At 33.5% G+C, this 18,909-nt stretch overlaps 1 pseudogene; it reads left to right on the top strand.

Moving 5' to 3' along the window:
• Positions 1-1,181: 1,181 nt before the first annotated feature.
• LOC129065549 (uncharacterized) lies at positions 1,182-1,282 on the top strand (annotated as a pseudogene).
• Positions 1,283-18,909: the final 17,627 nt, after the last annotated feature.

Below are 18,909 nucleotides of genomic sequence, written 5' to 3'. Positions count from 1 at the left end.
AAACAAAAGAACCAGAAAACAACTGCAGCCTAAAACAATAAAATCATAAATTGTTACTAAGTCAAAATTACCTATAGCTGAGTTTGTGTTTTGTGTGCCCCCGTGTGTATATTTGAGCATTTTTTGTGTGAGCATTGGGAGAATGATGATTCTAAAAGCTTGTAATAAACAGCATTTGATAACTTGAAGGTGCTGATAATAAAAATGTTACAATGGAGAAAAGAATGAGCAAAAACATGTGGAAAATATTGAATGAATTCAAGTAACATAGAGAAGAATTAGTCTAAATTAAAGTTATATATTCTAATACCATTTACACCATGCACAGATTCATAACAATTTTGTGGATAATCTTTACAGAAACAGAATACTATTCCTGAAAGAAATTGAAATTTGGTGATTGAAAAAAACCATACAGAAAAATTAAAGTTCATTTGTGAAGAGGGTTTACATTATTACAAACTTTCCTGGAAAATATCTTTAAAATGTGCAATTAAAGTCTAAAATATTAATACATCTTGCCCTCCCAATTCTACACCAAGAAACCCATTTTAAAGTAGCAATCACCAATTCTGTATATGTCTATGAAAAACTTTATCAGAGGTTATTTAGATATGTAAAAAAATAAAACACATGGCTGGTGTGGCTCAATGGACTGTGTACTGGTCTGCGAACACAACGGCTGCCAGTTCGATTCCCAGTCAGGACACATGCCTGGCTTCTGGCCCAGGTCCCCAATAGGGGAATGCGAGAGGCAACCACACATTGATGTTTCTCTCCCTCTCTTTCTCCCTTCCCTTCTCTCTAAAAATAAACAAATAAAATCTTTAAAAAATATAAAAATAAAACAGTTTAAATGAGCAGTGACACAAAAATTATTAAATTAATTCTTCAGAATTCATAAAATAAAAGCAATTTGAAATCATGTTTTAAAATATTCTAATGACTTGATAAATGCATATAAATGCAATGGCGAGTGAAATGGTATATATAATAACTAATTATATAAAATATAGTTGTAAGTTTTTACTATAAAGTTTCATTTGTTTGTAAATGCATGTACATATATGATTGAAAGTGAATAACCAAAATGTTCTCAGTAGTTATTACTAATAATTTTAAATTTTCTACATTATCAGTTATCTGATATACAGATATTACTTCTTTAATGACAAGTGTTCATTGCTTCTTGGCCTTTGGCTAAGATCAAGTGTAGTATCTGTCCTTATCAGTTTAATGACAAGTATTCAAAAACTAAAGTTATATATTTCAAAGAATTATTTATTTAAATAATTCTTTGGAAATTACCAAGAGGAAAATTCTGTACATCAAAACTTTAATCAATTTTCTAACCTCAAAGTTTGCCATAATTATGTAAACAGTAATTTAAATAAATTTTAAAACTTTTAAATTAATTTGGTTTGGGAAATATTTGAAAAACTTACTTATTTCAAAAATGTATACCTAATTAACTTTTAAAATATGACCAAGAATACTAAATTTGTTTCTGTTAAGACATTATACTAGTTATATAATAATGAAATTCTGCTTTATAAACAAGGAAAATATTTCCTCAAAATAATTAATTTGGGACAATTTTATTTCTCTTTTGGGCATCCCTGTGCATACTTCCTTGCTCTTTCTGTCTCTTCTCTTTCTCTATTCACCCAAAAAGAATGTTTGAAATTTTAATTTTGTTCAAATAAAAATTAATATAATATTTCCAATAATTTTAAAATTATTCTTAGGAAATTTGGGCTCTTAGTTGTTTCTATTTATGTTTTATAGTGTGCAATATTTAGAGTTAGTTTTTCTGAAATTTTAAATGAGTTAGTCTTCCATATGCAACAACATAATTGAATAAAATAAGTAGCTTATGCATGTATTTAAAAAGAAAAAAATATAGTTGTAGCAGAGTTCCATATTTGAACAAGTCTATGTATTTGAAAGAGACTAGTAGTGTGTTAATTACTTGCAAAATTCAGAATCACTGCCAAGTTTCTACACATAGTGGGCAATCTCCTTATAATTATTGGATTTTCAAAACATTTTCCTAGAAGGCCTAGTTATTGTCTAGGAGCAAAGAAAGAACAAAATGTGCTTTGACTTTGTCCTTAGGATGAGACTTTCCAAATTACAGGTGCCTCCTCTGTTAAGCATGAAGTTTTCCTTACAGAGCAAAGGGGTGGCCCTGTATGTCATTAGGATGCTTTCAAACTTAGTTCTCTTTGTTCAATTTATTCCTCTGGACTTTACAAGGTAAAAATAAATGAAGTGAAATGTTTATACCGAGGAACTTACCTTTAAATCCTTGAAATAAGATAAACTGACAAGCAAATAGGGATGAATACAAATTTAGAATATATAGACAAAATTATGGAGATGAACTAAAAATGTATGACCTGGCTGGCAGAGCAGAAATATGAGATAAAAAGATGAAAAATTGCTCAAGAGATAAGTCGGAGTCTTGAGTTTTAAAAACTGAGTGTGATAAAGTAGGTGGGATTATTGCACTTAGGTTGCTCCTCCTCCTCAACTTTATTGAAGGAGAGATTAATCCCTCAAAGAGAACATTGCTAACACTTCAAAAATCCAATTTGTGAACAATGTTCAAGTGTCTGGGAATACACATTTATAATCTTAACAATCTAGTTACTCTAAACTTGGAGGAACCTGCCATTTATTTTCAAATATCAGAGAATGTCATACCTTGAGAAAATTAATCTCAGAAAGAAAAAAATTATGAAAAATTGAAGAAAGAACAGTAAAAGATATAGGTACTTCTGTTCCCCTGACAATAATATTTAGCTGGTTGGCACTAGGGCAAAATATTTTTAGTTTACTACTGTGATTGGACGATATAATAATGACTTTCTTCACGCTCTTTATTAAGTACTTAAGGATATGGAGAAGGCGTGCTTCAAGGAAATTCAAAGTAGCATGAGAGAAAGTATCAAAAAATTGTCAGTATGTGTCATATATAAAGCATGTCTCACATATTAAAATCCACCTTCTCAAAATATAAAATTAAAATAATTAAATCTTACAGTCCTTTAAAACATATTTTTAATGTTATTAAATTTTAATTTTCTCATCTGTAAATTGATAATAATGGTTATCATAGTGGCTATGAAGATAAATAAGAAAAGTCATAGAAGTTGTAGCAGAGTTCCTGGCACAAAATAGGTGCTTGTTAAATGCCAGCCATAATACTACAAATACTGCAAACCACCTCACTATTACCACTATTATCAATATTAATATAAATAATAAAATTTTATGTTGTATTTTATATTATTAATGCTCAGTTTTTATATATCTTATTACCCACACACAAGAACCTAAATGTAACACAGATGTTTGGAAATATTTATTCTTGTTTTTATTTAAATTTTCTCTACCTTTATCACAAAATCTGCCAAGAAATGCTATCAAACAACTAAAATTTAAAGAAATACATGAACTATTTTCCTCGATTTAAAAAATAATAATAATACATCTCCTAATGAACAAAAGTCCAAGATCAGATGGCTTCCCTGGTGAATTCTACCATATAGTCAAGGAAGAAATAATATCAATTCTTAAGCTCCTCCAAAATAACAGAAGAAGGAATTCTTCCAAACTCATTTTATATGGCCAGCATTATGCTGATAACCAAAACCATACAAGGATACCACGAGAAAAGGAAATTTCAGGGCAATATCCCTGCTGAGCATAAGTACAAAAATTTTCAACACTATATTAGCAAATAAAATTCAACAACACATTAGGAGGACCATGCACCATGATCAAATGGTGTTTGTTCCAAGGACGCAAAAAATAAAAAAATACAAGTATCTCAATAGATGCAGACAAAGCACTTGACAAAATTTATGATAAAAACTCATAACCAATTGGGTATAGAAAGAATGTACCTCAACATAATAACAGCCATATATGCCAAGCCCACAGCTAACATCATACCTGCTGAATGGTGAAAAGCTGAAAGCATTTTCTGGAAGATCAAAAACAAGACAATGATGTCCACTCTCATCACTTTTATTTAACATATTTAACATAGCATGGAAACTTCTGGTAAGAGCAATTAGGAAAAAAAGGCATCCAAATTGGTAAATGAGGTAAATATATCTCTGTTTGCTAATAACATGATATTATATATATTAAAAAAAATAAAAACTCCATAAAAAACTGTTAAATAAATTCAGTACAGTTGCAGGATAAAAAATCAACACACAAAAATCTGTTTATTTCTATATATCAATAGCAAACTATCAGAAAGAGAATTAAAAAATGATCCCCTTTACAATTGCATCAAAAAGAATATACTACTTCCAAATAAATCTAAATATTTTCTTTTATTTATTTATTTATTTTTGTTTGTTTGTTTATAGAGAGAGGGATGGGAGGTAGAATGAGAAGGTGAGCAACATCCACGTAGGAGAGAAACGTTAACCACCTGCTTCTGGCATGGGCCCCAGCAGGGGACCAGCCTGCAACCCGGGCATGTGCCCTGACTGGGAATCGAACTGGTGACCTTTTGCTTTGGGAACGATACCCAACTGAGCCATGCCAACCAGGCCATGGCTACCTCAGAATACATTTAACCAAGGATGTTAAAGACTTATATTTTGAAAACTATAACACATTAATGAAAGAAAATAAAGAAGACATAAATAAATGGAAAGCTATTTCATGCTAATGGATTGTTAAAATGTTCATCTTACCCAAACAATATACAGATTTAATGCAATCTTTATCAAAATCCTAATGTCATTTTTTTATAGAAATAGAAAAAAATAATCTTAAAATTTGTATGGAACCACAAAGAAATCCTGGTGAACCAAGGCAATCTTGAAAAAAATAAATAAATCTAGAGACATCATAATTCCTGATTTCAAAATCCATTAAAAAACTATAATAATTAAAACAGAAGGATATTTGCATAAAAACAGACATATTGAGAGTGGAACAGAATAAAGAACACAGAAATAAACCCACCCATACGGTCAATTAATTTACAACAAAGGAAACAATAATATAAAATGGGGAAAAAAACAGTCTCTTCAATAAATGGTGTTGGAAAAACTTGACAGCCACATGCAAAAGAATGAAACAAGACAACTATCTTACATAATAAACAAAAATTAACTCAGAAGGGATTAAAAACTTGAATGTCAGCTCTGAAACTATAAAATTACTAGAAGAAAGCATATGTAATAGGCTCCTTGACATGAGCCTTGGTGATGACTACATGATACTAAAGAGCTTCTGAAAAGCAAAGGAAACCATAAACAAAATGAAAAGACAACGTACTCAATGGGAGAAGATATTTGCAAATCAACTCTCTGATAAGGGACTAATATCCAAATTATATAAAGAACCCACACAACTCATTAGCAAAAATAGGCCTTTTTCCACAGAACACTTAGAGATGGCTGAAAAATATTTGAAAAGATTGTCAGCATTATTGTTATTAAACATCATAGAAATGTCATGAAAACCACCTCACACCTGTTAGGATAGCTATTATCAAAAAGACAAGAAATATAATAATGTTGACAAGAATGTGGAGAAAAATAAACACTTGTGTACTGTTGGATGGAATATGAATTGGTGCAGCCACTATGGAAAATGGTATGGAAGTTCTTCAAAACATTAAAAATAGAACTACCATATGATCCAACAACACTACCTCAGGGTATTTATCCAAAGAAAACAAAAACACTAATTAAGAAATATATATGTACCCCTATTCTCATTACAGCATTGTTTAAAATAGCCATGATAGGAAAACAAAATAAATGTCTAAAGATAGATGAATGAGTAAGGAAATTGTGGTATATATACACAATGAAATATTATTAAGCCATAAAAAGAACAAAAGCTTGTCATTTCTGACAACATGGCTGGACCTTGAGGATATAATGTCAGAAAGAGAGAAACAGATAATATGAAATCTCTCTTATATGTGGAATCTAAAACAAACAAACAAATAAACCAACCCAACTCAAAGAGAACAGATTGGTGGTTTTTGGTAGATGGGAGAAATGGGTGAAGTGGGTCAAAAGGTAAAAAAAAATAAATAAAAAATAAGTAAATGCAGTGTATTACTAGGCAGCAACAACATCAGCAAAGAAGCAATTGTTATTTTCCAAATGCACAACGTAAAAGCAGGATAAAAGTAACCAAATTATCAATTCCAGTTCATGTTATTTTTCTCTACAACCATAATATTACAAGAAAACTTGCATTGAAATATAAACCATATTTTTCAAAACATCCATGCCCAATTTTTCACTTTAGCAAACAGCCTATGTGTACCTATTATCTGCATTTGCACCTGGGAATGAACTCTTTCTCTCCAAGACCCAACCTGAGACAAGTTAAGCCATTGAAACCATATCCCTGGTGAGACCTCATCTGTGTACAGAAAGGCCCCAGAGTGGCTCAGCTTCAACCGGAAAAGGAAACCTCAGGTAGAAAGTTAATCTGGCCTCAGGATAACCATGCTCAGGAAACAAGTAAAATATAAAATAGATTTGAAATCTTACGGTGAGGCCACTAGTATTACACTCAGGAACACTGTTGAAATATGCTGATAAAATCCCATTCCCCAAGGCCCCCCAGATCTTTGGGGTTTGAGCTAGTAGTGGGGCAGAACGAAGCAGTACTACTCCCGTGGGGCTCTGGCTAGGGGAAGGGGCTGCCTTTAACTAAAACAATAATAACAGAACACACCCATAAATAATTCAGTAAAATACGTCTTTAAAGATTTTGTATTGGCATACATAAAAACAGTATATATTTTTTGAAAAAAAAGTTTACCTGTGTTATGAATGGTTTATTTGAGGGGGAAAAAAGTTAAAAGCTTGGACAGAATGTCTATTGGTAATATTTTAACACAAGCCACAAAGCGTTTGAGTTAATATTCCCCTTGACCTTCCTGTATGGTTTCATTTGAGCATTCATTCAGTTTAAGGCTATTGTGCACACATGCTATACACATTTTTATGGTCTGATGAAAGGAATCATGGTACATATTAAAGGAGTAAAACTATATTTTTTCATATCCTCAGGTTAGTACATAGAGTTAGATTAAGCAAAAAATGGAGAAATTAGTGAGGGAATAGAAGAAAAAGACTAGTTGTTGCTTCCAAGTGACTGGATCAGAAACTAAAAAGCCAAAATGAATTTCCTCTCTTATAATCTCTGCTTTCTCTAGCATCTGCCCCAGTTTTCAGTGCTATAGATCACATCATTCCCACTCCCACACATGAGGATGGGCACCCCGCAGTTCCTGAGTTTACCATTTATAATTCTAGCTCATACAGAGAGACTCAACAGTGTCTGTGAAACCCAACCCAGAATATGATTGCCCCAGCGTGAAACAGCAGTTTCTCTCTTGTCTGATTAATTGTGATCAAAATGACAGTGTCACATAGTACAACAGTAGCACTTAATCCCTGGGAGTTAGAGAGGCAGTTCTCAGGAATAATAAGTCATTGTGAAATGGAAAAATACTCTCAAATGTATCTGTATCATCTAATATTATTCTCAGATGGCCTCCACCAGCTACTTTCCAGAAACTCCTGTCCCTGCCACGTGGATTCCAATGTAATCCTCTGAAATGTGCCCTTGACCACACTGCACATAATGATCTCACTGTGCCCCACAGTCCAATAACTGTTGGAAATCTTTTGCCATTCTTCATGAGTTATGTTGAAAAAAGACAAATTAAAAAATTAAATTTACTTGTTGGTGGCTCTATATTGCCATTTGTTAAGCATGGTTTATGGACTCTGATTAATGATGCTATTTATCTTTCACTGACAGGATTCCAGTCATGCTTAAAGCATCACAAGAGACCCAATGATTTGGTTTGACTAGAAAGTCAATTCTATGTGAAACATAAAAGCAGTCAGGTTGGTTGTATGCTATTATGTAGAGCAACCAATTCATGCAAAAGCAGGTACAAAAAAAGCAGCTGGTTAGATGGCTGAATTCTTGTAAACAATGACTTGGATTGATGTAGAGAGATGATTACAGAGTCTGGATGGGGCATGGCCAAGTTAAAATTCTAAAGTGTCCATCACAATGATCCAACTTTGGCATTTGTGATTCTATGTGCACCTTTTTTAAGCCCTTCTACTTCTTTTGTCCACGTTGTCATTTTACCTCACCAGCTATAATAAGACACAGAATTAAATTAGGTAGCCTAATGACTTGAGTCTTATTGGGTCCCCATAGTAAGTAAACTTGATCATGAGTTACACATGTTTGCTTTTCTCTCAAATGGAAAATATGGACCATCAAGCAAAATAATCTTAAATATACTCCAAAATATAAAAATCTAAGAAAATTTCAAATAATACTTAGAGTTTTAGACTAATATTCAAGTATAGCAATCAGCTTTTGATAAGAATAAAGTTTAGGATTTCTCTGAGAAGCAAGGGCATGCTTTTTCCTTCTGTGAATAGTAATGCCTGTTTAAACATTGCATATGCATTTGACCCCAGACATCGCTGTCAACAGTAAAACAGGAAAATCCTCTGGGGGATATTCACATTTTCAAAGAATAAGCTAGAGAAAAAAGATGATTAATCAAATGTACTAAGTACTTAAAGTGAATGTGTGATGGTGGCCAATAGATAGAACAAATATTGGGACATCAGGAATTGCTTCAGCCCATATTTCCATTTACATCTACATACAAAACCGGCATGTAATGTTTCAAATGGTTTACAAAATAAAAGCCCTCACCTAACAATATCATCTTTATGTAATATACAAGCAGTCTTGATATATTGTGTTAAGGCTTTTCATAGATCCTTCAGGTATGTCTAAGTTTGAATTGGCATTTTGATATTAAACTTTGCTCATATTGTTTAATTACTCCAAAAATCATCTCTGGGGATGAATATGTTGAAGCCTAAATCAGACACATAATAATGTGTACACGACAACTACTTTTGCTCCTCTGATTTTTGAGACCCCATACTTAGGAAATATTTTCTGATTTCTCCATAGAGAAGCTCTGACAGTCATCAGTGTATTTCCTCCTAGTTCTAAATCTATGCTTTTTTGAGATGCTTTTTGTGATGATAATTTTGGGGTTGAATTCTCTAAACATTTCTCCTTTGCCAACTAGAGTAATGTTAGGCCTTTTCATAGATGATAGGGGAGGGTCATTGTGAGGCTGTAGCAAAAGTAAAATGCCTCTCTCTGGGGTTATTGTTAATGTGTTACTGATTTGTGAGTATGCCTGCTAGCGGTGGGCCTGTGGGAGTGGGCCTTATCTCAGTGGTCCTGGCAGACCAACTGCAGCTCAACTGCACCCTTCAGCAATTTTCTCTGCCATCCAGCAGACAGCAGACTCTAACTACAACCACCTTTGGCCTGCTCACACTCTCTCATGAATTTCTCTGTCTCCAGTGGCTTTTACCCCTACGATCCTAATTTATCCCTTCTGTTAACCTCACCTCTGGATAACTATGTGTTTCTGTGGCAGGCGTATATTCTTTGACAAGTTCAGAATTTCAGACTCAGGATAGATGGAGGTGGGGGCCAGCGATGTTCTCTTACGTTCTTAGTTTCTTCCTTGTTCACCCTCTTTCAGCACTGGAGGTAGCAGGTTCTCCCTGCATTTCCTATTTCTGTGTTCCTGCAGTCCTTCTTTGCAGCCCTTTTAGTAGTCGCCCTTTTACTAGTTAATAATTAGTTACATTGAATTGCCTGTGTTTATTTTTTTTAATCTTTAAATTTTAATTTCTCCCTCCAAAAGTAATAGAAACATTGTGTTAAATTTGAAAGCATTTCTATATTTGGCATGCATATTCTTTTTTTCTATTTTTTTAAATTTTTATTTTTTGTTCAAATACATTTGTCTCCACCTTCCTGCCACCACTTTCCCTTGCCCCCATCCCCCACCTCCCTCCTTCAATCCTTCCCCACTTTGGCTTTGTCCATGGGTCCTTTATACATGTTCCTTGACTTGACCCTTCCCTTCCCTTCCCCCTCTTCCTTCCCTCTTGACTCTGTTGGTTTCTTTTTTCTTTCAATGTTGCTGGTTATATTTTCCTTGCTTGTTTGTTTTGTTGGTTAGGTTCCACTTATAGGTGAGATCATCTGGTATTTGTCTTTCGCCCCCTGGCTTATTTCACTTAGCATAATGCTCTCTAGTTCCATCCATGCTGTCGCGAAGAGTAGTAGTTTAAATTGTTGATGTGATTTTTACTTCAGGACTGATGAATATATATACTGAAAATTTTTAAATCACACCTAAAATTTTGAATTATATTAGTGGTGAATCCTTTATAAGAAAATATCACTAGATCTCAAAGAAATGGTTTTCAAAATGCTCACTTAACTAGGTGGGGTTCACTTGTTTTAATACTTGTGTGTTAGGTTTCAGAGAACATTGGAGACAGGAAAAGGCAACATCTGGTCATAAAAGGCAAGCATACCCAGTAAACTACCGGACTCATTACTTGACTCAATACAATAACATCTTTAGCCATAAGTATGTGTTTTATAAGTATAGAGAACTTAGAGAAGGTTTATGTGAATCTATAAAGAAGTCTTCCAATGTGATTCATTTTCATTATTTCTAAATTCACCTCTGACAAACAAGAGAACAGTACCAAAGTAGATTAAAACAGTTAGGAGGATACTGCTGCCATGTAGCTAGAACTCTCTCTCTCAGGAAAATAGCCCATATCCTATTAGGCACTCCTATATCTTTTTTAGTTTGTGTTAGTTATAGTGCTTCTCATGTCATCACTATATTATTCAATTGCTTTAGGCAACTTTAAAGCAATGATATTTTCATGTGAAGGGAAGAACATTCCAAACCTCAGGGCACTGGAAAAAATGCTTAAATGTTGTCTGATAAAACCTACCTTACTTCCCTCAAAGCAGAAGACATTCGAATCACCTCTAACAATGCTGCAGCAATTCTAAAGACCTTTAGAAAGGAGATTGCATAGGATTTAACTCTCAATATCATCCCAACTCCTACCAGCCATTTGTAATGTTCACTAACTCATGGTTTCTCCATATTTCTACCACCAGTATCATAAATAAAACTGGGAAATCTATGACATTCTACCACAGCTGTCTCTCTCTCATGCCCTGTGCACTTCAAGGTCAGATGGTAGAGATGGTATCTTCACAGCGCCCAGGGCTTTTTCTAAGTAGTGGCTCTCGCAGCTTTATCGATCCCTCTTCTCTGAGTTAATCATATCTGTCTATACAACTCCTCTTCCTTCTCATTGCAGCAGTCTTGAAATGTTCCTGATATTAGCCATTAATCAATGAACACTTCTAAATCTCTTATTTATAACCCAACACATTATTTTAACATATGAACACCTGTGAAAATGATGTTTCCAAAGAGTACTAGCGAATCAGTCTTTCTATCTCATCACCAATAGTCTTATCCTTCAACATTTCTCTGTCACCTATTTTATATTCTCCCTATGACTCAAAACTAAATATAGCTTATATCCTCCCCATCTCCAAAACTGGTCACTTAAACATGCCATTCTCTGGCCATAATCTCTGCCTTCTTCATTTTCCTGTTCTTGGGCATCAGACAAACTATCAGTATATATTATAAAATTAGTGCTATATTCCCTTAATTCCATTGTATTCAGTTTTAATTCCAATAAAACAAACCCTCTTTTCGATCACTATCTTGAAAACACCCGGACATCTCTGCACCACTTCCTTCCCATTGTAGCCCATGGCAATTCTATATCCACAGTGAACCCAGTCAGAAGTTTTGTCCATGATTGTGATAGGTAGCTGGATGTTTCTGGAGGAAAATCCCACATCTAAGAAGTTTATAGTTATTTGTGGTTCTCAACCTTTTAAGGGATTTTAATATTTCTGAGAGAGATCACAACATCTATCCAGTAATTTAGCTCTCCTTAAACTTCAGAATATTACTTTTACTCTGCTGCACTGATAAAAACAAAAGCTTCTATCAGATCCAAACTCTGTCAACTTTCTACAATAAACAGAATTATAAGCATTATAAACATTATCATCTTGCCCTGATGTTATAATATGGGGGAAAAATGCCTTCTCTTACTTAAGGTTCTTCTCTCTACCCAGGCTGTGGTCCCATGTTCACATGCGACCCTTAGGACTCGTTCTATCTATTATTTTTTTCTATCCAAGACAACTTCAGTCCACTAGATTCTTCTGATTAAGATTCAGACACGTTTTTGACGCTAGCTGTTATAATGTAAGTCTATAATCAAGCAGAGTACTTGTACGAACACCAGCCTTGGCTTTAAACCTAGAGATTCTGGCTAATTAGCTATTGGAAGGTCCTAGAGATATCTATATCTATATCATCTATATCTATCTACATCTATATATCTGTATCCATATCTATAAATATCATCTATATCTATATACATATATATGTGTGTGTAAATATATATGTGTATGTATGTGTATATTCAGATCATTTTAATGCATAGTATTTAGAAACACTTGTTCTAGTTTCTCACATAATTAAAATGATTCCTCCCAGTACCACCTATCTCCTCTAGGTAAGGTTGTATTACTTTACTTTTCTTCACAGCAAAATATTTCAAAGAGTAATTTACACTGGTTATCTAAATACCCTTCTTTACCATTGATTTATGAACACTCTTCACAAAATTTTTCCTTGCCAAGCACAAAATGGCTGTCATGTAACTAAACCAATGCCTGCTATATAACTAAATCCAATCCAATTCAGTCCTTATTTTACATAACTTCACAGCATTTGACACAGGCGACCATTTGGTATTTTTGTAAAACCTCTCTTAATTTCTCCGTCCTTTAGTTCCATCTACCATAGCTTTTTCTAAACATACCACAGCTTTAGAAAATCTTTTATCATTGTTTCTCTTATATGCAATCTTTATGTATTGAAACTTAATTTATTGAAATTCTAGCATAAAAATTATTAAACTTTGAATTAATAAACTTAGTATAGGATGTTCACAAAGCGTGGACCAAAGCTCCTGAATCTTAATCAAAACAGGCTAGACTTTACTAATAACTAGAGAAAAATAAAAATCCATGGATCAAAATAGGAGAAATTCATTTCTCTTTCATATTTCATGGTCACCATCAGGTGTCAGCAAGGAAAGAATCTCTGCTGACAGTAGCCACTCAAGAATCAGGCTGACAGATGAGCTACCACCTCAAATTTGCCTATCACTGAGCCAAGAAAAAACTTCCCCAGCTCTGAAGCAACAAATATCAGTCCTGTCTTTAACTTGTTAGCCAGAATAAATCACATTTCCCACATAACCACAAACAGACCACAAGAACCAATTCCATCATGGGCCTGAAATTGGAGAACTGCACAGCAGTGAACAGCACTGAAAACTGCCATCTGAAAAAGGAGACTCTTTTCACCTATCAACAAAGCTGCTAAAGACAGTTTAGGAGAGATCCCCAGTACTCTATATATAATATGTAATAAGTACCCTGAAACAGTGTCAAAATCAAATGGTGATGAGGCTATGGAGCAACAAAAGCTCTCATTCATTGCAAGGCTATGGAATATTATTCAGTGCTAGAAAAAGAAGGAGGAGGAGTGGGAGGAGAAGGAGAAGAGAAAGAAGAAGAAGAAGGAAAGGAGGAGGAGGAGGAGAACAATGGGGAGGGGGGAGGAGAGGGAAGAAGAAAGAAAGGGAGGGGAAGGAACAAAGGAGAGGGGCAGTGGGGAGGGGAAGAGGAGAAAGGGGAGAAAAGAAAGAGTTATCAAGCCATGAAAAGACATGGATGAAACTTAAGTGACTATTAGTAACTGAAAGAAGCCAATCCAAAAAGTGAACATACTATATGAGTCCAACTATGTGACATTCTAGAAAAGATAAAACTACGGACATAGTAAAAATATCAATGGTTTCCAGGGATTAAGAGCATGAGAAGGATGAACAGGTACAACACAGAGGATTTTAAGGCAGCAAACATACTTTGTGGGATATCATAATGATGGATACATGTCATTATTCATTTGTCCAAACCCATAGAATGCATAACATCAAGAGTGAACCTCAACATAAACTATGATAAATCATAGTTTATGTTGAGGTGATCATGATATGCAAATACACAATTCATCAGTTGCAACAAGAGTGTCATTCCGGTTGGAGATGTTGATAATGAGGTTATGCATATATGAGACAGGGACATATAAAAATCTTTGTACCTTACCCTCAATTTTTCTATGAACCTAAAACCAACCTAAGAAAATCAAGTCATCATAAAGTTTTTGAAAACATTCTTCCTTGAACTGTCCTTAAGTGAAACTTTTCTTATCACACATGAAATAAATTCTAATAAAGATATTATATGAAATTATTCCAGTTTCTCTAATAATACTACATTTTAAATCACCCTAAAAAATGACTATTTTTAAAGTGAATGGAAATATGCTTTCAACTGGGCAGTCTGTCACATGTGAAATAAAACATCTAAAGTAGACAGGAAGATAATAGTTATTGAAGCAAAAATGAATGCAATGTCATGTATACAATCTACAAATGACAGGCACTTAGCCATTTCACTTCTTTTTCTTACTAATCATCTTTGAAGAAATTCACATGGCATATGTGCGATATACAAAGTTAAGCAAAGTGATTTTGTTAATTTTAACATTATGAAGTGAAACCTATTTACCTTTAAATAACTTGGATAAGTTTGTAAAGATTCATTTTCCTTTCTTCTTATTTCTTCCTTTCTCAAGATACCTCTCCTTACTCTTTTTCCCTCACCACTTCACCACTCTTATACTATTTTCTTTCTTTTATAAATCATTTCCCTTCAGTATGCTTTCCTATCCTCTTTCTCTTAATTTTATCTTAGTCACTTAATTCATGCAATTTTCAGGGGTTCTACATCTTGGATCCAGAAAATAGACTAAGCTTTTTCCCCCGCTCTGTATCTTGTTTCTTCTCTTGTAAAAATATTTCAAAAGTCTGGCTGTCATGACATGGCCTATCACAAAGGGATTTCCCATAGAATGTCCATCTTAATTAGAGGAGAATCAAAATAATCTTTTAAACTCTTATACTTTCCATTTTGGAGTTTATTTCATTACAGTGATCTGCTTTACCTGTAAAAGTGATTTTATGTTTAGTTCAGAAAGAAAAAGAATATAGTGTTAGGAGGGGGCCACTGTATAATTCATCATTTGTACACATGCTTATGTGTTTCAAAATACTAGGAGTTTCAAACATAGCGATTTGAAAAATAGAAAAATATTTTTTTAGTTTTTTTATTCTTAAAAATGGAAAAAAAAATCTCCTTAGTATGTTTCTTTTGCATTACTGTCTTTTGTGATGGAAAAACAAAGTAAGCTCTTTTAATCTAAAATTTTATCTGTTGTGTATAGTAGCTTTTTTTCAAAGGGTCTTCTTATCTTACAAGACCCTTTGAAAACTTTCTAAATCATCACTTTTACTTTTATCTGTATCTTCTCTCTGATACTAAGTCCACAAGAAATCATCAGAAAGTTAGCATGGGTTTCCTAGAAGGTAAAGATGATGATGAAGATGAACAATACATTGGAGAAGAGTCAAGCACTATAGACAAGCACCATGACTCTGTGCCACTTCCACCAAACATGGTATATTGGTCAGTTCTTCAAATATCTGGTTTCTTAAATCTCATTAAAACTCTTCAAATTGTCTTTTGGCTATTTTTTTGCCTATACCCGATGAAAAGCAAAGTCTGAAACTTTACTCACCAAATAGTCTTACATTTGTTTCCTAGGACTATGTGTATTCTGCTGATTCCATACATAGAAAGTGCTAGGAATAAAATCAATACTGATATTTGTCTGAAAAATATGAGCAATGTCTGACAGGTCATGCCATTTGCTTTACAAAATGAAAAACCATGTATTTTGGTAAGGGAAATGATTATCTCCCAATCCTCTCTGATAGCAAAGCCGTTATTTGCCAACCTTCTTCTTGGATGGATCTCAGCTGTTCATAAAAACCTTTCTTAATGAGGAATAGCTGGGCTAGTGACACATGATCATTATCCTTCCTTTTTGCAAAAAAGAAAAAAAAATCCTTGACATGATGAAGTCTTCTCATTGATTCCAGCCTCTCTTTTGTTGTCAAAGAGTCTATTTACCTGTGGGGAACTCTGGCCTTAAAGTCCAAAGATTCAGTATTGTTGATTGAGTAAGATCCATATTTTCTGTTTGGCAGGGTTTGCTTTTTTTCTTTTTTTTCAAAATAAAGGGAAATAGAAAGCCTGTATTCTTTTCCATGTCACCAATAGCATGTTTTTTCTTCCACTCTGATTACTTATCCTCAGGTGAAAGGGTTTTTAGAGAGTTCAGAATGCTCTGATTGGATCTTTTCTCTATCTGAGATTCTTCTAGAATTTTACACTTGTGGTACATTGCAGTTCAAGCTAATGCTCCTGTTTCCCTGGCAACATATCAAATATTTATCTAAGGAAAAATATATGGTTTCCTCCATACTCCTTGAAAGCATCAGTCTTTGAGTCAACCAATCTTATTTTTGCAAAGAGAAAATCCACATTTAAATAAGGATTAATAATAGTATAATTTATGGTTCTAATTTAGAATGATCTCAGTACTGGAATTATTAAGTGAACTTAATATGATTGACTCTTTTTGCAGAAATTCATCTTTTAAAATTCTATAGCACTATCAAATAATTAAACAGTTAAATCCTTTTTTAATTTAATGAGTTAGCATATATATTTGCAAGTGGAGCTTATGTTTATGCTAATTTTACAACTGGATGGAAATGAGTATCTTAAATATAGACTAAAATGATGTTTCCTTGAAAGAGCTAATAAAACAGGCACACTTATGACAAGATAGATGAAAGAATAAGGAAAGGGTATAAAAATAATATTAGAAAAAATGCTCAACATCTCTAGCCATCAGAGAGATGCAGATTAAAACTACAATGAAATACCATTTCACACTGGTCAGATTAGCCATTAATAATAAGCCAACAAACAAGTGCTGGTGGTGGGAATGCAGACTGATGCAGCTGGTGTGGAAAACAGTATGGAATCTCCTCAAAAAACTAAAGATGGAACTGCCTTTCGATCCAGCAATCCCACTGCTGGGATTATTTCCTAAGATCCTTAATCACCAATTCAAAAGAACCTATGCACCCCAATGTTCATAGCAGTGTTACTTAAAATAGCCAAGTGCTGGAAACAGCCTAATTGCCCATCAGTAATTGAGTGGATCAAAAAACTGGTACATTTACACAATGGAATACTATGCAGCAAAAAGAAAGAAGGAGCTACAACTCTTTGCGTGACATGGATGGAACTGGAGAGCATTATGCTAAGTGAAGTAAACCAGGGGGTGAAAGACAAACACCGTATGATCTCACATATAAGAGGAATCTGATGAACAAAACCAGATGAGTAAAATTGGACTAGAAACTTGAAAATAAAGAACAAACTGACTGGCACCAGAGGCCAGCGGGGAGGGGATAACAGGAGGGGAAGGGGCAGGGCAAAGCCAAGGAACACAAATAAAGGACTCCTGGGCACGGGCAATGGGAGGGGATTGACTGTGTGTGGGGGGGGGACAGGGTAGCAGAGAGCAATGGGGAAAATGGTGGGATAGCTGTAAGTGAATGACAAAAAATAAAATAAACCCTAAAAAAAGAAATAAATACTTTAAAAACCATTATTACAAGCTGTTATAAAAATAAATGTTATATATTTGACAAGCAAAATGTATAATTTTCTAAAAAAAATACTTACCAAACCTAGAAACATACACTGGGTTATAGTTATTATATATGTAAATCAATATTTTAAATTCTCCCCCAAAAGAAAGCAATGGAACTGGATGTTTTATTAGCAAATTTTATGAAACCTTCAAATAACCAATACTGACTATCTTGTGTAAACATTGATATAATAGAAATAAATATAATTTCATATATTGTTTATATGACAAGTACATCTTTGATGCCAAAGCCAGGCACAGATTCTGTGATTAAGTAAAATTTTCATCTAAATTTACAAATAATCTGAAATGAATATATTGTACATAAAATATGAGCAAACTGAAAACAGTTGAGTTTATAAAACAATTATACATCATGATCAGTTTCAATCTGTCTCAAAAGATAATTTCAAAATCTAGTGCTATGAATAAAAGATAATATGCCAGTTAATTGTATTATGAATAGAACATTAATAAATCCATTAGTGAAAAGGAACATCTCAAACAAAATAAAAGCAAAAAAATTAACTATAAAATAAAAGATCAATCTCATTAATAAAAAACTTAAAAATATTCTTTATAGAATACATTTGTATCTATCTCTTATCTAGAACTTCCTAGATCTTTCTCTATGCCAATATATGTGTTCACATTCCATTTATGTATATGAAAGAGCCTTTTTTCATGCCTAGAATAATCTTAACTTTCTTTTCCTGCCTTATATGAATAGGCAAAGTTAGGCAAAGATAAAGATCATGAAAATCCAATGTTGGAAAAGGAATGATAGACTTAAATTTTGTTGGTACTCAGAAAACATCATTTTTCATCTGTGTTTTTAGAGTTTTTAAATGTAATATATCTCTTGAAGAAATCAAGATTCTTCAGTAACATAAATATATGATTTTTATTCTTACACATGCTTTCTCATCTGGTATCTAAAAACCAATCTTGAATTCATTCCAGGGAATGCTTACAGCAAATCCAGCCAACAATTCATATTCACCAGTGTAAAAATCATCTTAAAATCTTGTGTTCTTGCTATGTAAAAATTATTGTTTTCTTCCTTTCATGATAGTCAGTTTGGAAAAAACTCATAATTTAGGAAACAGGGAAAATAATGAAGATTATATAGTTTGTATCAGTAAATGGGTGAA

Source organism: Pteronotus mesoamericanus, unplaced genomic scaffold (assembly GCF_021234165.1).
Source record: "Pteronotus mesoamericanus isolate MK-2021 breed Mesoamerican mustached bat unplaced genomic scaffold, CSHL_Meso_final contig_180, whole genome shotgun sequence".
In the NCBI taxonomy this organism is placed as follows: domain Eukaryota; kingdom Metazoa; phylum Chordata; class Mammalia; order Chiroptera; family Mormoopidae; genus Pteronotus; species Pteronotus mesoamericanus.
This window is presented reverse-complemented; position numbering and strand designations above follow the sequence as displayed.